This window comes from Microcebus murinus, chromosome 6 (genome assembly GCF_040939455.1).
Source record: "Microcebus murinus isolate Inina chromosome 6, M.murinus_Inina_mat1.0, whole genome shotgun sequence".
Classification (NCBI taxonomy): Eukaryota; Metazoa; Chordata; class Mammalia; order Primates; family Cheirogaleidae; genus Microcebus; species Microcebus murinus.
In genome coordinates, this window is record NC_134109.1 from 80,564,306 (window position 1) to 80,584,914 (window position 20,609).

At 40.1% G+C, this 20,609-nt stretch overlaps 1 long non-coding RNA gene across 2 annotated transcripts; it reads left to right on the top strand.

Moving 5' to 3' along the window:
• Positions 1 to 1,849: 1,849 nt before the first annotated feature.
• Positions 1,850 to 15,716, top strand: LOC105872469 (uncharacterized). Of its 2 annotated transcripts, none has more exons than XR_001154608.3 (3): positions 1,850 to 2,051; positions 4,259 to 4,348; positions 15,346 to 15,716. It is a non-coding gene; the product is annotated as an uncharacterized LOC105872469 (long non-coding RNA). The 2 variants fall into 2 exon arrangements; XR_001154609.3 differs by having other exon boundaries at positions 1,850 to 2,043.
• Positions 15,717 to 20,609: the final 4,893 nt, after the last annotated feature.

The following is a 20,609-nucleotide window of genomic DNA, read 5'->3' on the forward strand; positions in this document are numbered from 1 at the left end:
CATGATTCCACTGCATTCTCCATTCTAGCCTGAGTGACAGAGTGAGATCTTGTCCCTAAAAAAAAAAAAAATTAGTGAATTCCTCCAACTTTGGTCTTTTTCAAAATTGTCTTGCCTATCCTAGGCCCTTTGGATTTCTACATTCATTTTAAGATCACCTTGCCAGTTTCTAAAAAAAAGAGTGCTGGCATTTTGTTAGGGATTGCATTTAATCTATAGATCAAGTTAAGAATTGCCATACTAAAAATATCGAGTCTAACCATAAAAGTCTGTTAAGTCTCTCCATTTATTTAGGTCTTCATTTCTCTCAGTAATGCTTTGTAGTGGAAAAAAGTGTAAAAATCTTGCACTTGTTTTGCTAATTTTTTTCCTAAGTATCTTTTTGGATACTATTGTGAATGGAATTCTTTTCTTAACTTCGTTTTTGATTTTTTGTTGCTAGTATACAGAAATACAATTGATTTTTTATACTGATCTTGTATCCTGGGACCTTGCTATACTTACTAGTTCTGGTAGCTATTGTTTTTGTTAATGATTTTCTACAGAAGATCATGTTATCTGCAAATAAAGGCAGTCTGTTTTTGTTTTTTGAGACAGAGTCTCGCTTTGTTGCCCAGGCTAGAATGAGTGCTGTGGCATCAGCCTAGCTCACAGCAACCTCAAACTCCTGGGCTCAAGCAATCCTGCTGCCTTAGCCTCCCGAGTAGCTAGGACTACAGGCATGCGCCACCATGCCTGGCTAATTTTTTCTATATATATTAGTTGGCCAATTAATTTCTTTCTATTTATAGTAGAGACAGGAGTCTCTTGCTCAGGCTGGTTTCGAACTCCTGACCTCGAGCAATCCGCCCGCCTCAGCCTCCCAGAGTGCTAGGATTGTAGGCGTGAGCCACCGCGCCCGGCCCTAGGCAGTTTTATTTCTTCCAATCTGGATGCCATTTGATTTTTTTTTCCACTGGCTACACCCTCCAGTACAATGTTGAATAGAAGTGGTGTAGCCAGTGTCCTTGCCTTGTTCCTGATCTTAAAGGGAAAGTATGACGTCTTACTGTTAAGTATAATGTAAGCTGTAGGTTTTTCCAGATACCCTTTATCATAAGCTTCTGTAAAAATAAGATTCCTCAGCCTCATCGGAAGACAGGGTATTGGGCCTTGGAGAAGTGCAGCCTTAGGAATCTGTGTTTCTAACAAGCGACCCAGATGACAGCCCTCATGGTGTTTGGGAAGCACTGTGGACTAGGGGCTCTGCTCCGAGAAGAGGCGCCACCCTATTACCCTCCCTGCTTCTGGATCAGTCGCTAAAGAAAGGATCTGAGCCCTACGGTTGGGTGTAGGAAACAAAACTGCCAATTATAACAGATTTTCCTTCGGCAGGAGGGCCCTTAAGAGTGACAAAGCCTGCTCTCGTGTACTGACCAGAGCTCTAAAATGCAGGCCTACGTTCAGGCCCTTTAAGAGTCTGAATAGGTCAAACAAAGTCAGAGACAAACTGGAACCATGACATTGTTTGCCTGGGTGTTATGTGACGCTCAGGACTCTCGCTCTCTGCCCTTAGAATAAAATTATCTGTTCAGTAGTTTAACCTAATAATGGCTTAAAATAGTCATGCAGCCCAGCTAGGTTATCTTACCACCGTGTGACACTGTTTCTTCGCGGAAATAATTTTACATTCTTAATAAATGACTTACAAAAGCTTTTTCCACGATTACCGCAACCCTGGGACTTCCTCCCAAAGAAACGGGATCAAGTGGGGCGAGCGCTATTGATCGACGTGCATTCCAACCAACCTACGACGGAAGGAGAGCGCGCGCGAGCAAGCTGATGTCCTATCAGTACCTCAGCAGCGGCGGCGGGGGCGGGGCTTGCGGAAACGGCTCGCCGCAGGGTTGGCGGACTTGAGAAGGAGCGAAGATGGCGGAGTGAGGCGTGCCGCTGCTGACTGGCCTCTGGGCCGGGGGCGGGTCGGCCCCCGGGAGGCCGAGTGCACCTGGCGGCCCGTGCGAGGTGAGCCGAGAAGGCCGGCGACGGAAGGACGAACAGGCGGTGAGGAGGTAGCTCAGTCCATCGCAGCCGGGAACGGGAGTGTGCGGAAGCCTGCTGGCAGCCGCCGGGGCCTTGCCCCAGCGGGGGTGTTTCAGCCCTCCTCGGCCCCAGGGTGGCCCGCACCCGCCTTCTGGACATGTAGCCCAGCCCATTCCCTCCTCGACCCGCCACAGCCCTTTCCAGTGCAGCGCCTTTGGCTGCCTTTGTGCTTTCTGCTTGTTCCCTGGGGATTGCACCCACGCAGGGCTATATCTGGGAGCCGGTGCGTCGGCCATCGATTTATTTTTTGAAGAATATCTTTGTTTTATTGATTTATTTATACTTCTTGCCTCACGACTTAGTGCCCTCTCTTTTGCCCGAGGTTCTAGTATCAATGGAGGCCTGTTGCGGCCCTGAGTACTTTGTGTCCCCACCCCTTTGACCTTGAGATTTAGTATAACAGGTTCCCTTTAGGATATTCATTCAAGTACATGTACAGCAGACGTCCTCTTGCAATCTTTACTATGTCCATTCACTCTCACTCCCACCTCCCAAACTTTTATGAGAAAACTGAGTAAGCAATTTTGTCCGAGTATGTTCTTAGAATGCCCTAATGGCGCATTAGTTTCTGCTGACACTAGATCTCGGTAGAATTTACTGGTTTTGGTTTCTGATCCAGAACTAAAGGAGTCTAGTGTACAATGTTTTTTTTTAAAGAGAGAAGATGTAAAACAGTTTAGAGAAATGTTATTAGAACATAATTTGTGTAATGTAGTGGGGTTGCAGAGTATTAGTACTGTCAGGCATTTGCATTCGGTTCTTGTTTAACTTCATGGGATATCTCATTTTGTAATTTGCATTATTACAATCCCTCATTCGGTCTCTCAGTTAATAACTAATAACAGGAGAGTTCCTGTTATTAGATTTCTGAATTGGTGAAACTTGTTTAAATGTGTGGCACATTAGTTAGTTCCAGTTTGAATGGCCATATCATTATACAGATGAATGTTTTTGGTAGATTATATGTTCTTTGCTGGCCCTGGATTTAGTAGATCTGCAAATATCAGATAAACAAGCACTTGTAAATGTGACCTTTTTTGTTGCTTTTGTCAGTGGTTTTTTTCATCTCCAGGAGAAGAAAAAAGATACAAGCCAGGCTGGGCGAGGTGGCTCATGCCTGTAATCATAGCGCTCTTGGAGGCCCAGGCAGGAGGATTGCGTGAGCTTAGGAGTTCAAGATCAGCCTGAGCAATAGTGAGACCAGTCTGTGCTATAAATAGAAAGAAATTAGCTAGACAACTAAAATAGAACAAATTAGCCGGGCACAGTGGCCCCTGCGTATAGTCCCAGCTACCGGAGAAGCTGAGGCAGGATTGCTTGAGCTCAGGAGTTTGAGGTTGCTGTGAGCTAGGCTGATACCATGGCACTCTATTCCAAACAAGAGAGTGAGACTGTCTCAGAAAAAAAAAGATATGGGCCAGAGGAAAGGAATGGAACATTATCGCTCCCTGTCTTACAGGGGAAGCGCTCATTGACACACTAAAGGAAAGGTCCTTAATAGGGTACTAGAAACTACTGGGGAAATTTGTACACAATTATACATTTTTGTGTGAATAAGAGGTTCGATAATAGCAACAAATTCTCAAAGAGAACTGTGTTCCATAAAAGCTTGAGAACCACTGCTTCAAGAGTTCTGACATCTTTTAAAAATGATGCCAGTGCAGATAGACAGTAATTGCTTTCTTTTATTTTTTATTTCTTTATTTTTTTTTGAGACAGAGTCTCACTCTGTTGCCTGGGCTAAGGCTAGAGTGAGTGCCGTGGCGTTAGCCTAACTCACAGCAACCTCAAACTTCTGGGCTCAAGCAATCCTGCCTCAGCATCTCGGGTAGCTGGGACTACAGGCATGTGCCACCATGCCCGCCTAATTTTTTCTACATATATTAGGTGGCCAATTTATTTCTTTCTATTTTTAGTAGAGACGAGGTCTCGCTTTTGCTCAGGCTGGTTTCAAACTCCTGACCTCGAGTGATCCACCCGCCTCAGCCTCCCAGAGTGTTAGGATTACAGGCGTGAGCCACGCCACTTGGCCAGTAATTGCTTTCTTATTGTTCCTTTTGAATAGCTTATGATAGTAATGTTTTATTGGAATAGCTTGGTTTATTTGAATAATTTTGTATACTAATGTATTTACCACCAGTGAGGTCTATATCCTTAATTTTCTTTTTATTTTCAGGTTCCTTATCACAAGAAGAACATTTTCCTTGACTTTTAGGTGCTTTTATATTCATCTCAAAAACAAAATGCTGAACTCAGGACTTTGAAAGTAAGTAATAGAGGGCTAATCGGTCCAAGTGCTGTTTAAGCAGCTTGAAAATAGCTAGATAGAGTGGAACAGTAAGCCATTAGCTTCAACAGAAGATGAACATCAAAAATGACTGTAGGCCAAGGATTTTGGGAGACTGAGGTGGGAGGATTGCTGGAATCTTGGAGTTTGAGACCAGCCTGGACAACATGGCAAGATCCTGTCTCTACAAAAAGAAATAATAAGTTAACCAGGTATAGTAGCGTGCTCCTGTAGTCCCAGCTACTCACAGGCCGAGGCAAGAAGAACTGTGTGCTTGAACCCCACAGTTAGAGTTTGTAGTGAGCTGTGATCATGCCACTACACTCTAGCCTGGGTGACAGAGCAAGAGCCTGTCTCAATTTTTTTAAAAAAAGACTAAATTATTGATATTTAAGTTCAATCTTTTATTTTTCAACAAATGGGTTAAAAAAAATTGATCGTTTGCCCAAACCAGTAATTTTTTTTTTGAGACAGAGTCTCACTTTGTTGCCCAGGCTAGAGTGAGTGCCATGGCGTCAGCCTAGCTCACAGCAACCTCAAACTCCTGGCTCAAGCAATCCTCCTGCCTCAGCCTCCCAAGTAGCTGGGACTACAGGCATGCGCCACCATGCCCGCCTAATTTTTTCTATACATATTAGTTGGCCAATTAATTTCTTTCTATTTATAGTAGAGACGGGGTCTCGCTCTTGCTCAGGCTGGTTTCGAACTCCTGACCTTGAGCAATCCGCCCGCCTCGGCCTCCCAGATAGCTAGGATTACAGGCATGAGCCACTGTGCCCGGCCGATTTTTTTTTTTTTTTTTTTTAAAGAGGGTCTTGCTCTATCACCCTGCTGGATACAGGCGTGCGGCACCACGCCACTAATTTTTCTTATTTTTTGTAGAGCGGGGGTCTCAATATGTTGCCCAGGATTGTCTAGAATTCCGAGCCTCAAGCAGTCCTCCCATTTTGACCTCCCAAAGCACTGGGATTATAGGTGTGAGCCACTGCATCCATCCTTAGTAATTTTTTTTTTTTTTTTTTTAGAGCGCCTTGGCGTCAGCATAGCTTACAGCAACCTCAAACTCCTGGGCTCAAGCGATCCTTCTGTCTCAGTCTCCCAAGTAGCTGGGACTACAGGCATGCAACACCATGCCCAGCTAATTTTTCATATATGTTTTTTAGTTGGCCAATCAATTTCTTTCTATTTTTAGTAGAGACGAGGTCTTGCTCTTGCTCAGGCTGGTTTCGAACTCCTGACCTCTAGTGATCTTCCCGCCTCGGCCTCCCAGAGTGCTACTCAGTAATTTTTAATGGGTAAAGAAAAAAGATATGGATTTAATTATATTGAAGGAAATCGCCTGATTAAAAAGATGTTGCTAGTTAAATTTATTTATTTAAATAATTTTTATTGTGTATATTTAAGGTATATAGCATGATGTTATGGAAGAACCTAGAAATAGTAAAAAGATTGCTATAGTTAAAGCAAATTAGTATATCCATCATTTCCACAGTTACCCATTTTTTTGTTTTTTTTGGCAAGAGCTACTAAAGTCTTATTCATTTAGCATGAATCTCATTTATAGTATAATTTTTTTACCTATAGTTCTCATGTTGTACATTTGATCTCTAGACTTGTTCATCCTACATATCTGCTATTTTATATCCTCTGACCTACATCTCTGAATTTCCTATCCCCCAGCCACTGTTTTGTTCTCTATTGCTGTCTTTGATTTTTTTTTTAAGATTTCACATATAAATGAGACTGTATAAAATTTTTCTTTCTTTGTCTAGCTTATTTCTCTTAGCATAATGTCCTCCAGGCTCATCCATGTTGTAGCAAATGACAAGATCTTGTTCTTTTTTTTAGGGCTGAATAATATCCCATGGTATATGTGTTCCCTCGTTTCTATAGTATCTTTACCCATTCATCCCTTGATGGACACTTAGGTTGTTTCCTTATCTTGGTTATTGTAAATAATGCTTCAGTGAACAGGGGAGTGCCGTTAATCTTTATGAGGTGATGATTTCAGGTCATTTGATTATATGCCCAGAAGAGGGATTGCTGGGTCATACGGTAGTTCTATTTTTAATTTCTTTAGAAACTTTCATACTATTTTCCATAGTGGCTATATCAGTCTATTCCCACAAACAGTGAATAAGAGTTTACTTTTCTCTATAGCCAGGCAAATTTTAGAATACATTTATGTAAGTTTTAATTATAGATACATGCTTTTTTTTTTTTTTTGAGGCAAGAGTCTTGCTCTGTTACCCAGGCTAGAATGCCATGGCATCAGCCTACCTACAGCAACTTCAAATTCCTGGACCTAAGCAATCCGTCTGCCTCAGCCTCCAAGTAGCTGGGACTACAGGCATGCACCACCATTCCCAGCTGATTTTTTCTATATATATTATTTATTTTTTTTTTTCTTTGAGACAAAGTCTCACTCTGTTACCCAGGCTAGAGTACTGTGGCATCAGCCTAGCTCACAGCTAGGCTCCAACTCTTGGGCTCAGTGATCTCCTTGGGCTCAAGTGATCCTTCTGCCTCAGCCTCCGGAGTAGCTGGGACTGTAGGCATGCTCCACCATGCCTGGATAAGTTTTTCTGTATGTTTTTAGCTATCCAGTTAATTTCTTTCTATTTTTAGTAGAGACAAGGTCTCGCTCTTGCTGAGGCTGGTCTTGAACTTCTGAGCCCAAATGATCCACCCTCCTCGGCCTCCCAGAGTTCTAGGATTACAGGAGTGAGCCACCATACTCGGCTGATAAATGATATTTTAATCTTCAATTTCTAGAAGACTTTTCAGTTCATGTTTAACATTCCTAGGTATGTGGCTGTTTTGTGCCAAATGTTGATATCTTCTGAATTTATCACAGAGGTAAAGTAGGTTCATTGCTCAAATAGCAAGAGTTTTGTGCTTTCTTAACTGACAGAATACCTTATATCTACAAAATAGGCTTCATACCTACTGTATTAGTTTCCTTGGCCTGCTGTAACAAAGTACCACAAACTGGGTAGTTTCGACAACAGAAATTTATTGTCTCAAAGTTCTAGAGGTCAGACATCCAAAATCAAAAGCGTTGGCAGGACCATCATCTCAAGACACTAGGAAAAGATCTGTTCTAGTACCTTCTTCTAGCTTCTTGTAGTTCCTTGCCTTGTGGCAGCATAACTCCAATCTTCACATCAGTTTCTCCCTTTGTGTGGTCTGTGTTCTAGTTCCCCTCTTTAATAAGGACATCAGTAATACTGGGTTGGGGCACACTATGCTCTAGTAGAACTTTGTCTTAACTAATTACATGTGCAGTGACCCTATTTCCAAATAAGGTCACATTCTCAGGTACTAGAGGCTAGGACTTCAACATTATGAATTTTGGGAGAACATAATTCAACCCATAACACCTACTTAATTATATACCTTGATTGTATTATATGAAAACAATTCATTGTACAACTGCTTTAAAGATTATGTAGTCCCAGGTACTCCGGCAGCTGAGGCAGGAGGATCACTTGAGGCTAGGAGTTCGAAGCTGCATCGTACTATGATTGCGCCTGTAAATAGTCACTGCACCCTGGCCTGGGCATATAGTGACCTCTCTCTTTGAAAAATCAAAACAAAAACTTATACATCACATGTGTGAGTTACTTAAGAGTAGTCAGAATCATAGCAAAAGTGGAATGGTGGTTGCTACCAGCTGCAGAAAAGGGAGGAATGGTAGTGGAGGGTGGAAATTGTTTAACAGGTACAGAATTTCAGTTTGGGAAGATGAAATGAGTTCTGGAGGTTGATGGTAGTGATGGTTGCACAACAATATGAATGTACTTGATAGTACTGAACTGTTGTATACAGTTATACTGTTGTAACAGGTTAAGATGGTAAATTATATGTGTATTTTATCACAAAAAAATTGGAAAAAGTAAGCAAAAAACTCTTACATGCATATGTATGTCTCTCTATTTCATAGTAGGAAGAAGAAGAAAAACTGATGGGGTAGGCCGGGCGTGGTGGCTCATGCCTGTAAATCCTAGCACTCTGGGAGGCCAAGGCCTGATGATTGCTCAAGGTCAGGAGTTGTTTTTTTCTTTTTTTTAGACAGAGTCTCACTCTGTTGCCTGGACTATAGTGCCATGGCATCAGCCTAGCTTACAGCAACCTCAAACTCCTGGGCTTCTGCTTCAGCCTCCCAAGTAGCTGGGACTACAGGCATACGCCACCATGCCTGGCTAATTTTTTTTCTATATATTTTTAGTTGTCCAATTAATTTCTTTCTATTTTTAATATAGACAGGGTCTCACCGTTCTCAGGCTGGTTTTGAACTCCCGACCTCTAGGGATCCTCCCGCCTTGGCCTCCCAGAATGCTAGGATTACAGGCGTGAGCCACCGCATCTGGCCTTTATTAGTTATTTATTTCTGTATAACAACCCAAAACTTAGTGGATTAAAACAGCAACAAAATGCATTGTCTATCTCTCTTAAGAATTTGGAAGTAGATAGCTGGGATGTTTTGGCTTACAGTTCCATTGTGGCACATTCACATGGCTGGCAGATTCATGCTGGGTATGGGGACATTTCCTCCCAATGTAGGCCTCTTTCAGGGCTGCTTGAGTGTCGTTATGATATAGTGGCTAGCTTCTGCCTAAGCAAGCAAGAGAAGACAGAAGCCAGTTTCCTCTATGACTGTGACCGTGCCTCAGAAGTCAGTCGCTATCACTTCTTCCTCATCATATTGGTCACTATTCTGACACCAACTGGTTTACTGCAATACAATTCTGACAGTAACCATCCAGAGTTATTATAGACTCCACAAATCAAAGGGTGAGGTCCCCAACAAAACTGCCCTCATTTCGGATGCCAGCTGTTCTTTGTAGCACCCCTAGGCAACCTGCACTACAAATTTGGGGATTCCCGTGACCCTCTTAGAACCAACTTTTGATTTCATTGGTTTTTCCCTATTTTTCTGTTCTCTATTTATATCTGCTGTAATATTTATTTTTTTCCTCTTCCTGTTAATTTTGGGTTTAGTTTTATTTTTCTTGTTTCTTCCCCTATAAAGTTAGGTTGTTGATTTTAAGGTCTTTATTATTGTAAACATTTACATCTGTAAGTTTCCTTCTTAACACTGTTTTCACTGCATCCCTTAAGTTTTTGGTATGTTGTGTTTTCATTTGTCTTAAGATAGTTGCTAATTTCCCTTCTGATTTCTTCTCTCTCTTTTTTTTGGAGACAGAGTCTCACTTTGTTGGCCAGGCTAGAGTGAGCTACAGGCATGCGCCACCATGCTCGGCTAATTTTTTCTATGTATATTAGTTGGCCAATTAATTTCTTTCTATTTATAGTAGAGACTGGGTCTCGCTCTTGCTCAGGTTGGTTTCAAACTCCTGAACTCAAACAATCCACCCACCTCGGCCTACCAGAGAGCTAGGATTACAGGCGTGAGCCCTGATTTCTTCTTTGACTCACTGGTTATTTAAGAGTATGTTGTTTAGGCCGGGCGCTGTGGCTCACGCCTGTAATCCTAGCTCTTGGGAGGCCGAGGCGGGCGGATTGCTCAAGGTCAGGAGTTCAAAACCAGCCTGAGCAAGAGCGAGACCCCGTCTCTACTATAAATAGAAAGAAATTAATTGGCCAACTGATATATATATAAAAAATTAGCCGGGCATGGTGGCGCATGCCTGTAGTCCCAGCTACTCGGGAGGCTGAGACAGAAGGATCACTCAAGCCCAGGAGTTTGAGGTTGCTGTGAGCTAGGCTGACGCCACGGCACTCACTCTAGCCTGGACAACAAAGTGAGACTCTGTCTCAAAAAAAAAAAAAAAAAAAAAGAGTATGTTGTTTAATTTCCACTGGCTCATTTACTCTAAATTCCAAGGAGTTAGAGTCTCTTTCCCAAGGACAAAGGCCAATCAAAGTCTTTGTTATATAATATATAATACAACAATCACATAGATTAACCCTGAACACTGTTGGAATAGACTGTAAAAGAGCATGAATACCAGGAGGTAACAATAACTGGGGGCTATTCTGGAGGCTATCTAGCACACAGTCATTGACTCAATAAGTTGGCTAGCTTAAGTGCTACACTGAAAATTCCTTTTCCCTTTCCATCTTCCCAGTAAGTCAGATTTTCTAGTACAAAGTGACTTTGTATAATCAACAGCACCATGCAAGGAAACTTCAGAGACCCAGCAGTGCCCTAGTGAGGTACCAACTTTACAGACAGTTTATTTTAAAGTGTTGTGCATCAGAATGTATAGTTCTAGATTTTCTTTTTTTTTTTTTGAGACAGAGTCTCGCTTTGTTGCCCAGGCTAGAGTGAGTGCCGTGGCGTCAGCCTAGCTCACAGCAACCTCAAACTCCTGGGCTCAAGGGATCCTCCTGCCTCAGCCTCCCAAGTAGCTGGGACTACAGGCATGTGCCACCATGCCCGGCTAATTTTTTGTATATATTAGTTGGCCAATTAATTTCTTTCTATTTATAGTAGAGACGGGGTCTCGCTCTTGCTCAGGCTGGTTTCGAACTCCTGACCTCGAGCAATCCGCCCGCCTCGGCCTCCCAGAGAGCTAGGATTATAGGCGTGAGCCACCGCGCCCGGCCAGTTCTAGATTTTCTTACCTAAACTTAGAAATTGTCTATTTTAAGTTTTTTTTTTTTTTTTTTGAGACAGAGTCTTGCTTTGTTGCCTAGGCTAGAGTGAGTGCCGTGGCGTCAGCCTAGCTCACAGCAACCTCAAACTCCTGGGCTCAAGCAATCCTCCTGCCTCAGCCTCCCAAGTAGCTGGGACTACAGGCATGAGCCACCATGCCCGGCTAATTTTTTCTATATATATTAGTTGGCCAATTAGTTTCTTTCTATTTATAGTAGAGACGGGGTCTCACTCTTGCTCAGGCTGGTTTCGAACTCCCGACCTCGAGTGATCCGCCCGCCTCGGCCTCCCAGAGAGCTAGGATTACAGGCGTGAGCCACCGCACCCGGCCTATTTTAAGTTTTTAATTCATTGGCCAATTGTATTTGAGAAGCCCAGCTATTCGTTTATTCAACAAATTTTCATAGAGTGCTTATCATGGATCATGTGGTATTCTAGGCACTTAATGCTTCATCAGTGAACAGAACAGGCTCCTTCCCCGTGGATCTTACATTCTAGACTGGATATTAGGTTACTAAGTGTGAAATGTCTGATTCCCTGAAGTAGTAAGTGACAGTTGATATCTCTCACATCTTACTTAGACACTTCTTGTTTTATTTTTATTGGAAGGTATATCCTAAGTCAAATGCATATTTTGGCTTGTGATTATCTTTCAGATTTTTTTTAGAGCAATCTTTGTGAAACCATGGATAAGTTAAACATTCATGTTATTTTCAAATAAGAGTTCTGTTATGGAACAAATGTTGTGCAGACAACTCAAAATATCAACAAAGCGTTTAGGCAGGATGTTGCTAATGAATGCACAGTACGTTGGATGATTTGAGAAATTCCATTCTGGTGAGTTTAATCTTGAAAATAAGCCCCGTGAAGTAACCTGAGACCAAGGTGAATAATGATGAGCTTAAAGCTGTAGTGGAAGTGAATCCATCTCCACCTACTCATGAATTAGCAACAAGGTTTAATGTTACTATTCCAACAATATTGGACCATTTGAAACAGATTGGCAAGATAAAGAAGCTGGATAGATGGGTTCCACATGAATCAGACAAGCATCAGAAGAGAAATTGTCTTGAAGCTTGCCTTTCTTTGCTTTCATGACATAAAGACAAACCATTTCTACACTGGTATTTGTTACGTGTGATGAAAAATGGATTCATTCTTTTTGACAATTGCAAGCATTTGGCACAATGGTTGAATAAAGATGAAGTGCTTAAACACAATCCAAAACTGAATATGAAAAAAAAAGCTAATCGTGTCAGGTGGTCCAATGCTGGTATTATCCACTACAGCTTCATGAAACCTTGTCAGTGGATGACATGGGATGTCTACTGCAATTAATTGGATGAAATGGTGAGGATGCTTGCAATTAAGCAGCTGAGATTGGTAAATAGAGATAGGCCAATCCTCTTGCGTGACATACATATCACACAAACAGCACTGCTCAAACTACAGAGGCTAAACTTGGAAACTCTCTGTCATCCACCATATTCACCAGACCTTGCACCAACTGACTGCCACTTCTTCCAGGCTTTGGATTATTTCTTGCAAGGAAAAATATTCAATTCTCAACAAGCTGTGTATGGAAAACAACTTTTGAGATTTCATCGCCATTTGCTCTCCATGCTTCTTTGCTGCTGGCATACACAAGCTACTGTTAAAATGGCAAAACCATGTTTAGGCCATGGGTCGATAGCTTAGGCGCATACTTTGATTAATTTTACTGCTTGTTTGAGATAGAATAAATAAGTTTTGATTGGAAATCAGACATTTCATATTTTATGACCTAATAATAAATGAGAAATGTAATATGTACCTTAAATAGGAGGTTAGGTAGCATTATTAATAGCAGGGTAAAGGGCAATGGTGGAAGAGTACATGTAGGATAGGGGAAGGATATAATCTTAGATAGGGGCCCAGGGTAGACGTCATTAAGGAAAGGAGTTAGCTATGGGTTAGTTAACCTGGGGGAAAGAGTCTTCCCAACGTGGGTGGGAACAGCCAGTACAGAGGGTGTAAGGTAGGAGTGTGTCTTACATTCCAGAAATAGGAGGGAGTCCATTGTGGTTGGAGCCCATGAAGGAGGGAGAGAGAGAGCTGAAATTAGAAGAGGTAAATGAGGAGGTACAGATCTTAAGAGGACATGAACTTTAGCTTTTACACTAAGCTACCATTCATTTATTTAATTTTTTTAGAGACAGGGGTCTCAATATATTACCCATGCCGGTCTCGAACTCCTGGCAACCCTCCTGCTTTAAGCAACCCTCCTGCTTCAGCCTCCCAGAGTTAGTGGGATTATAGATGTGAGCTACTATGTCCAGCCATTTTAACCACATTTAAGTTTATAATTTGTTGACATAAGAATATTCCACATTGTTGTGTAAACATTACCACTATCTATTTACAGAAATGTTTCACATCCCAAACTCAGTATTCATTAATCAGTAACTTTCCATCTTTCTTCCCACAGCCCCTGGTAATCTCTATTCAATTTTCTGTCTATGAATTTGCCTATTCTAGGAATATCAAGTTAGTGGAATTATATAATATCTGTCCTTTTGTTCTCACTTATTTTTGCAAATTTGACAGTTTTACATTTGACAGCAATGAACTTAGTTTGGTTGTTTTTACATGCTTGCAGCTGGTGGTAATATATATTGTTTTACTTATGTTTATTTTATAAAATTTTTATTAACTGGTGGTAGGTGAAAGTAATTGAAAGATGATGCATATAGTTTTGAGTATTATATAAATAGACATCTAATTTGGAGTACAGTGCTGCTTTTAAACACAAATGTTTTATATATAAATCTAGCTTTTTTTTTTTTTTTTTTTTTTTTGAGACAGAGTCTCGCTTTGTTGTCCAGGCTAGAGTGAGTGCCGTGGCGTCAGCCTAGCTCACAGCAACCTCAAACTCCTGGGCTCAAGCAATCCTTCTGCCTCAGCCTCCCGAGTAGCTGGGACTACAGGCATGAGCCACCATGCCCGGCTAATTTTATATATATATATATCAGTTGGCCAATTAGTTTCTTTCTATTTATAGTAGAGACGGGGTCTTGCTCTTGCTCAGGCTGGTTTTGAACTCCTGACCTTGAGCAATCCGCCCGCCTCGGCCTCCCAAGAGCTAGGATTACAGGCATGAGCCACCGCGCCCGGCCTAAATCTAGCTTTTTTAAATCATGCTTATATGTATATTTTTTCCAGCTACTGCTGCTTTTCTGATGACAAATTTTTTTTTTTTTTTTTTTTGAGACAGAGTCTCGCTTTGTTGTTCAGGCTAGAGTGAGTGCCGTGGCGTCAGCCTAGCTCACAGCAACCTCAAACTCCTGGGCTTAAGCAGTCCTACTGCCTTAGCCTCCCCAGTAGCTGGGACTACAGGCACATGCCACCATGCCCGGCTAATTTTTATATATAATGTTAGGGACCGACCTTCCACAGCCCCACCGGACAGAAAAGCAGAGACATCGAGGATGCATTCACGCAAGAGGAGGTTTATTTTCTGGCTAGCCAGGGTCCAAGCCCCAGAGCACCAACGCAGTGGCCACTCTCGCAGGCAAGGACCCCGACCGGAACAACGGCATGCCTTTTATCCCCATGGTGCACAAGCTGCGCACAAGCCGACTATGCATGGATCATGCGTTGACCTTTAAAATGATTGGTTGCCCACTATTGCCTTTTGAAATAATTGGCGGGTTGGTTGCCCTCTATTGCCTGATGGGCCAGTTGCCCGTGCTTTAATGACCTCATCCCATAATTCCCCTTACAGCGGTGTAGCGAGCAAGCAATGACCAGAAGCAAAAGTTTGCGGTTAGCTCATTGCCCCACCCAAGTAAATTCCCGACAATTGGAAGAATTCCTCTGCCCTTCCTCTGTCCTACAAATTCCTCTGCCCTACAATATATATTAGTTGGCCAATTAATTTCTTTCTATTTTTTTATAGTAGAGACGGGGTCTCGCTCAGGCTGGTTTTGAACTCCTGACCTTGAGCAATCCGCCTGCCTCGGCCTCCCAGAGTGCTAGGATTACAAGCGTGAGCCACCGCGCCCGGCCTCTGATGACAATATTGAATTGGTGTTATGGTTGAACATTTTATTTTATTTTTTTATTTTTTAAGACTAGTCAAGTGCAGTAGTGAGGAGGGGGGAAAGTAGTAGAACAAGGAGTTCAATCTGTAACTGACTGTGAACAATCACGTGAGATAACTCACTACCTTCGGACCAGCCTGAACATTTTATTTTAGACAATGTGTAATCCAAAATATTCTTTTCTTGTTTTTAAATACTGTTTTTAAAGGTCAACTCATGCAGAAGTACCTGTTCTAATCTTTGTGTTTTTAATTTATTTTGTATTCCAGGTATCTCTTAAGTTGTCTCCTAGAGCGGGTAGTCCTGCTTCCTTTATCCAGCTACTTTCTCTAATCATGAAATGTGGATATCTCTTCTCTACACATTACCTCCATGATTTGGAATGGAAAAGACCAGGTTGTTTTTTTGTCCCACCTCTCAGATTCTACAAAGAGAAGCCCTTAAGATGCGGTTATCCTGCCTACTTCTCCAGAAAGAGAAGCAACTGATATGGGTGTCTTCTGCTGCTCTTTGCTTAATTATAAAGAAATTGTTTTACAAGCTGAAGGTGGATGTTTCATTTGAAACAGGTGCTTAGGTGGTGGTATTTGTGAATTCTTTTTGTTCCAAATGAGAAGACTAAATAAATAGCAAATATGGATGACTTCAGGGTTTTTTAAATGTCTTCCAGTTTCAGCCACTATCATGATAAGCACAGTTGAGACTGCAGCAGTGAATTCCAAATATGCATTCTAATTTGAGATGAAAGATGCTAAAAAATTACATATATATCTATATCCTAGCTCATTATGCTGTGACACAGATTTACAGAATAAGAACAAAGGTCTAGTTTTACAATTAAACCTTCGATGTGATAAAAGAAGCATAAAGACAAGATGTCAACGTTAATTTCTTATGTGAACATGCCTTCCCATTGTCTGTACAAATATGCACTTTTACATGTGTAAATCCACATTTTCGGATCAGAAGAGGGATTTTTCTCCCAGAGAAGGAAGCTGTTTTTGGATTTCTTTCTCAGAAGTCTTTGGACATTTGGTACTTATAAATGATTTTCATTCTTCTAAGGAAGTAACAGATTGTGTAGCAATTAACCCTATGAATGCATGTTTGGGTTTAGTGAAAGGGCAGTAAAAGAAAACAGTTTGAGTCCAGTGATGGACCTGTTCACCCCCTTAGAAGGAGAAACTGCTATAAATTGCTTCATTCTTTTTTGTGGAATCTTACATACATTTGAGACTTTGTTTTCCGCATTGCTAAGACTGGAAGAAAAGTGGTATAAGTGGTTTTTCAGTTCAGAAGATGTGATAAACCGAGTAGTATGACCTGCCTTCAACTGAGGAGTAGGGGGAATGGGGAGAAATGAGAGAATTTTCCATTTTAACTCCCTCTTCTAAGAAACAAAAATGCCTAATGCAAATCCATCTAACTTTATGTGTGTTATATTTTATAGCTCCATTTTTTTTTTTTTAAACATAACTCTTTTCCTTAGACCCCAGACGGATACTTGGATGTTTGATTTATTCTAGGTGATAGGTGTAATGTTATGCTGAAAAGGCTGGGACTCAGGTACTTTCCTCAGTTGGGACTGAACTGTCTTACCAGGGAATTGGCTTCAGAAACAATCTTCCCAAACTTGTGGATGGGTCATTGTAGTTTCAGGGCATGGAAAAGAAACCTCAAACAAGAAAAATTGTTCTAATAAGAAATAGAGATTTTCCCCTTAACAAAGTTATACAATATAATGTACAGACTATAGTAGAAAACTCATTGCTTCCAAATCAACAGAGGAACATTGTACATACTGTCAGGTCTTTACATAAGAAGAGTAAAACTTTTATGATTCTTTGTGAGTACAGAATGAATTTAGAACCTCTTAGATGAAATTAAGAACAGAATTAGATCATCTCTGTGTTTTTTAGAATGTTTGCTTGGGGCCATGCATGCTGCAGTGCTGGGAACTTAGTGTAGATTCATCAAAATTTGAGTGAGAGGAATGGCCCCAAATAGGAAATGCTGAGCACTCTTAATGATTAGTGAGATTGATCAACCAATTTGAATTGGGATTAAAAAAAAAGAATTTTGGTAAAATTATTACATGATACAGATGAAATATAATCTCTTTTAATTGAGGACAATCACTAAGTCGTAATGCATAGAATTAACTTTGGTTAAAGGTAACTTAAATTTTTCTCTGAATAATCTCCAAGCCACTTCCTGATGTTTTCCTTTAGAATTTTGGAATTGTTAAAGATAGAATGAAGTCTGCATACATGGTTCCCAATGGTATGTTATGAATATCTTATGAAAAATTTATACCTTCCAATTATCTGTTATCTGTCTTCCCCATGTCCTTTGGCAACTTTTTTGGTAGGATTGTTGGGCAGGGGATAGGGTACTTGTATTCATCAGCACCGGTGAAACCAGCTTTGGCCCTCTGGTTTGAACAGGTATTCGACTAAGCTTCTCTAGATGCTTTGTATTTTTCCATCTCTTAGTTCAGACAACTGTGTTTAATGCTTTCAGATTCTATTCTGCATCTTCCATGGCTGATATTAGATGTTACTTAACAAAGTGGGTATATTCCAGTTGTAGTTGCCTAATGTTTACTTATACCTCTGTATTTTTTCTTGTCTATTTTTGTTCCCTTCTTGAAGGCAAAAGCTGTAATTTTAGGCAGGACTATCCTTAATATGGAGTTGTGCATCCTTCCTTTCCCTTGCTCTTACATGTTAGCTGGCAGTTTCTCTTTTGAAAAGTTTGACAAAAATGGGATATGTGCAATAGGAATATATATATATATATATGTATATTTTAATACTTGTGGACAAATGTTACAAGTTGTTTAAGAACAACAAAATCACCAATGTCTTCCATTTTGAGATGTGTATAGTTTTGTAAGCATTAGTGCTTGGTAGCATATTGTAGTGCCATGTTAGGGGTTAGTGCATGAACCTAGTAATAATTTTACACTTCAGGATGAATTGTTGATTATAACAATAGTGTAAAAAGAGTGGAAAATCTAGCCTTTTTTTCATAAATGTCCGAATCTGTGATATTCTCCCTGGGGAAAGGAGATTAAGGCCAAATAAGTGTCATTTTTGAATAGAAATGTGGGGTCAAAATCTTGAATATTGTGTTTCAGGATATTTTGGCTTTCCATGAGGTAGCTGGAAACCTTTTTTATTTTATGAAATCTTAAAATGAGCCCCCGTTTCCTGATTCCGTTTGCTCTTAGTTTGATGTGATTTTCTTCTTAAACTGTCTTCATATTAATTTGTCTTTTAGATTATTTTCCCATTCCTTGTCTCTCAAATTATTTTACATTTTGCATGTCATACTAAGATGCCATATTGTTTCAGTGAGTGCTTTTTAAATCTGCAGACCATTTACATTTCCTGTCTGCAGCATGCTGTGTGTAAATACTGTTAGTAATTCAGAGTATCCTAGATTATTTGTAATAGGCTCTTCCTACTGCCAAATCTGCTGAATTGTGTATTAATGGAATTTCAGACCTTTTCATGAGAATTGGAGATACAGCTGGATGGCAAGTACCTAGGTTGCTATGAAATAAGTAGACTCTTTGCCTTGGTTATAGAAAGCCTCAGACAGCTTTCATTTTTTACTACTTTCCTTGTGGACAGTTGTTCTGAAAGCGTTAAGATAGTTTTCTATAGAAAACGAATTCCTACCTCTAAAAGCTACCTTGAGAACTTGGAAGTGGCAGTTTTCTGAGGTGATTCTTAAATCTCAGTATTAAAGATTTGAATCCAGGATTTGTTGACATAGATTCTATAGCTAGTATGATAGGAAACACAAAACTGTTTTAATGTGGTGTATCTTGTATACAAGCAAGTTAGAATAAGAAGCTTCTGGCAGCAGATCTCCAGGGACTCAGGTTTAGATTCTCATAGTATACTTAAAGTAGTTGTACTTTGACTCAAGTAGTTTAGTGCCTGGGAGAATCCATTTCTGAAAAGCATTTAATTTTTTTAAAAAAATACCTCTGTAAAGGTAATAAATGCAAAATAGCACAGTATATATAGGAAAGGATATTTCCTGTTGCAAAAAAAAAAAAGCCATAAAATGAACTAATAATTTTCAAGAGGTAGAATTTTAATAGCAATAACAGTTTTGCTTGTATAGTAAATTGCATTAACAAGGTTGTACAGTAAAATAAGTGAATGACTTGAGTTTGTGGGGCTCTGCAATCAACAGAGTTGCACAAAAGGAAAAATGTTCTGGATAAAGAGCATATAAGAGGTACTTTCTTTTAAAATAGTGTGAATGTATACGAATATATCATTGTTTGAGAAATAACAACTTTTGTATAAGTTAAAGGTTGAAAACCCTGTTTGTTTCCTAAAGCAAAGGATGTGAGCCGTTGAAATGAAACCTTTCTAGTGCTTAACTGGAAAACAAATATGCTTCTACAACTCCACTGAAGCTGTCATGTGGGTTTTGTGCTTAAGATATTCTTTCTAACAACAGGCATTTATTCTGTAGAATGGCATACTTTTCTGATTTGTCTCATTTTTCTCCATTACTTTCCTGTTCATTTTTTAAAAAAGAAGAGAAAAGTTTGTGTGTTTAGTATCTTAATAAAACCCAAGAACATGGATAGCTGGATTTTCCTAATGTTTATGGTTTTGAAATTGGGATTTAAAGGTGAAAAGTAAAAGCATTGAAGGGAATAGCCAATGCCTGTATGTTTGTTTGTGTGTGTGTTAAACCTTGTCTAATGGAGATGTGGCCTGTGGCCTGTGATTGCTTATTTTCTTAATAAGGAGAACCCAGCAAACTAATTTCTTTCTTGATCTGAGGAATCACACAGTTCATATCAGGTTACAATAATGGAACTAGGGTGATATCTTACTCCCATTTACCTCACGTCCATCTTTGCCATTTAGCACCTTCGAGATCCCTGAAAAGATTGGATTTATGTTCCCTCGTTTTCCCAGAGGAAACAAATACTAAAAGATAAGTGGTATAGATCTAAGAATATAGTGTCTCTTAAATATTTAATTCTTATATGACAACTCTTAACAGATAGAGAAAAGGCTATTTTAAGTTGATTATAGCTTCTCTTTGAGTATCCTATACCATCAGTTGGTGTTAGAGACATCGAAACAATATTTAGATATCTGCATGATCATGGGGACGGGTACATATTACAGTGATGTCAATAGTTCCATTACTTGGAACTTTTAAAGATTACCCTTCACAGCCATGTCAATAGTCCTAAATGCTAAAATATGCTACAAGTTGTCATAGTCTCAAAGCATGCAGTTAATTTCTTTGCAAAGTTATTGTGGTCTTATGTTTACTCTCTATGTACCTGTGATATGCAAAATATGAAGAGACCCTTGACCTCCAGGAGTTTACATTCTCATGGTGCTGTTGGTGCAAGAAAATGGCTTCTAGTTTAAGAACATTGCTCGGCTATTAATTATACCATATTTGGAAGGATCCCTTGGTAAACAATTTTAAAAAGCAAAGAGCTATGCTAAATTTCAGGGCATTGATGCTTGAGTTT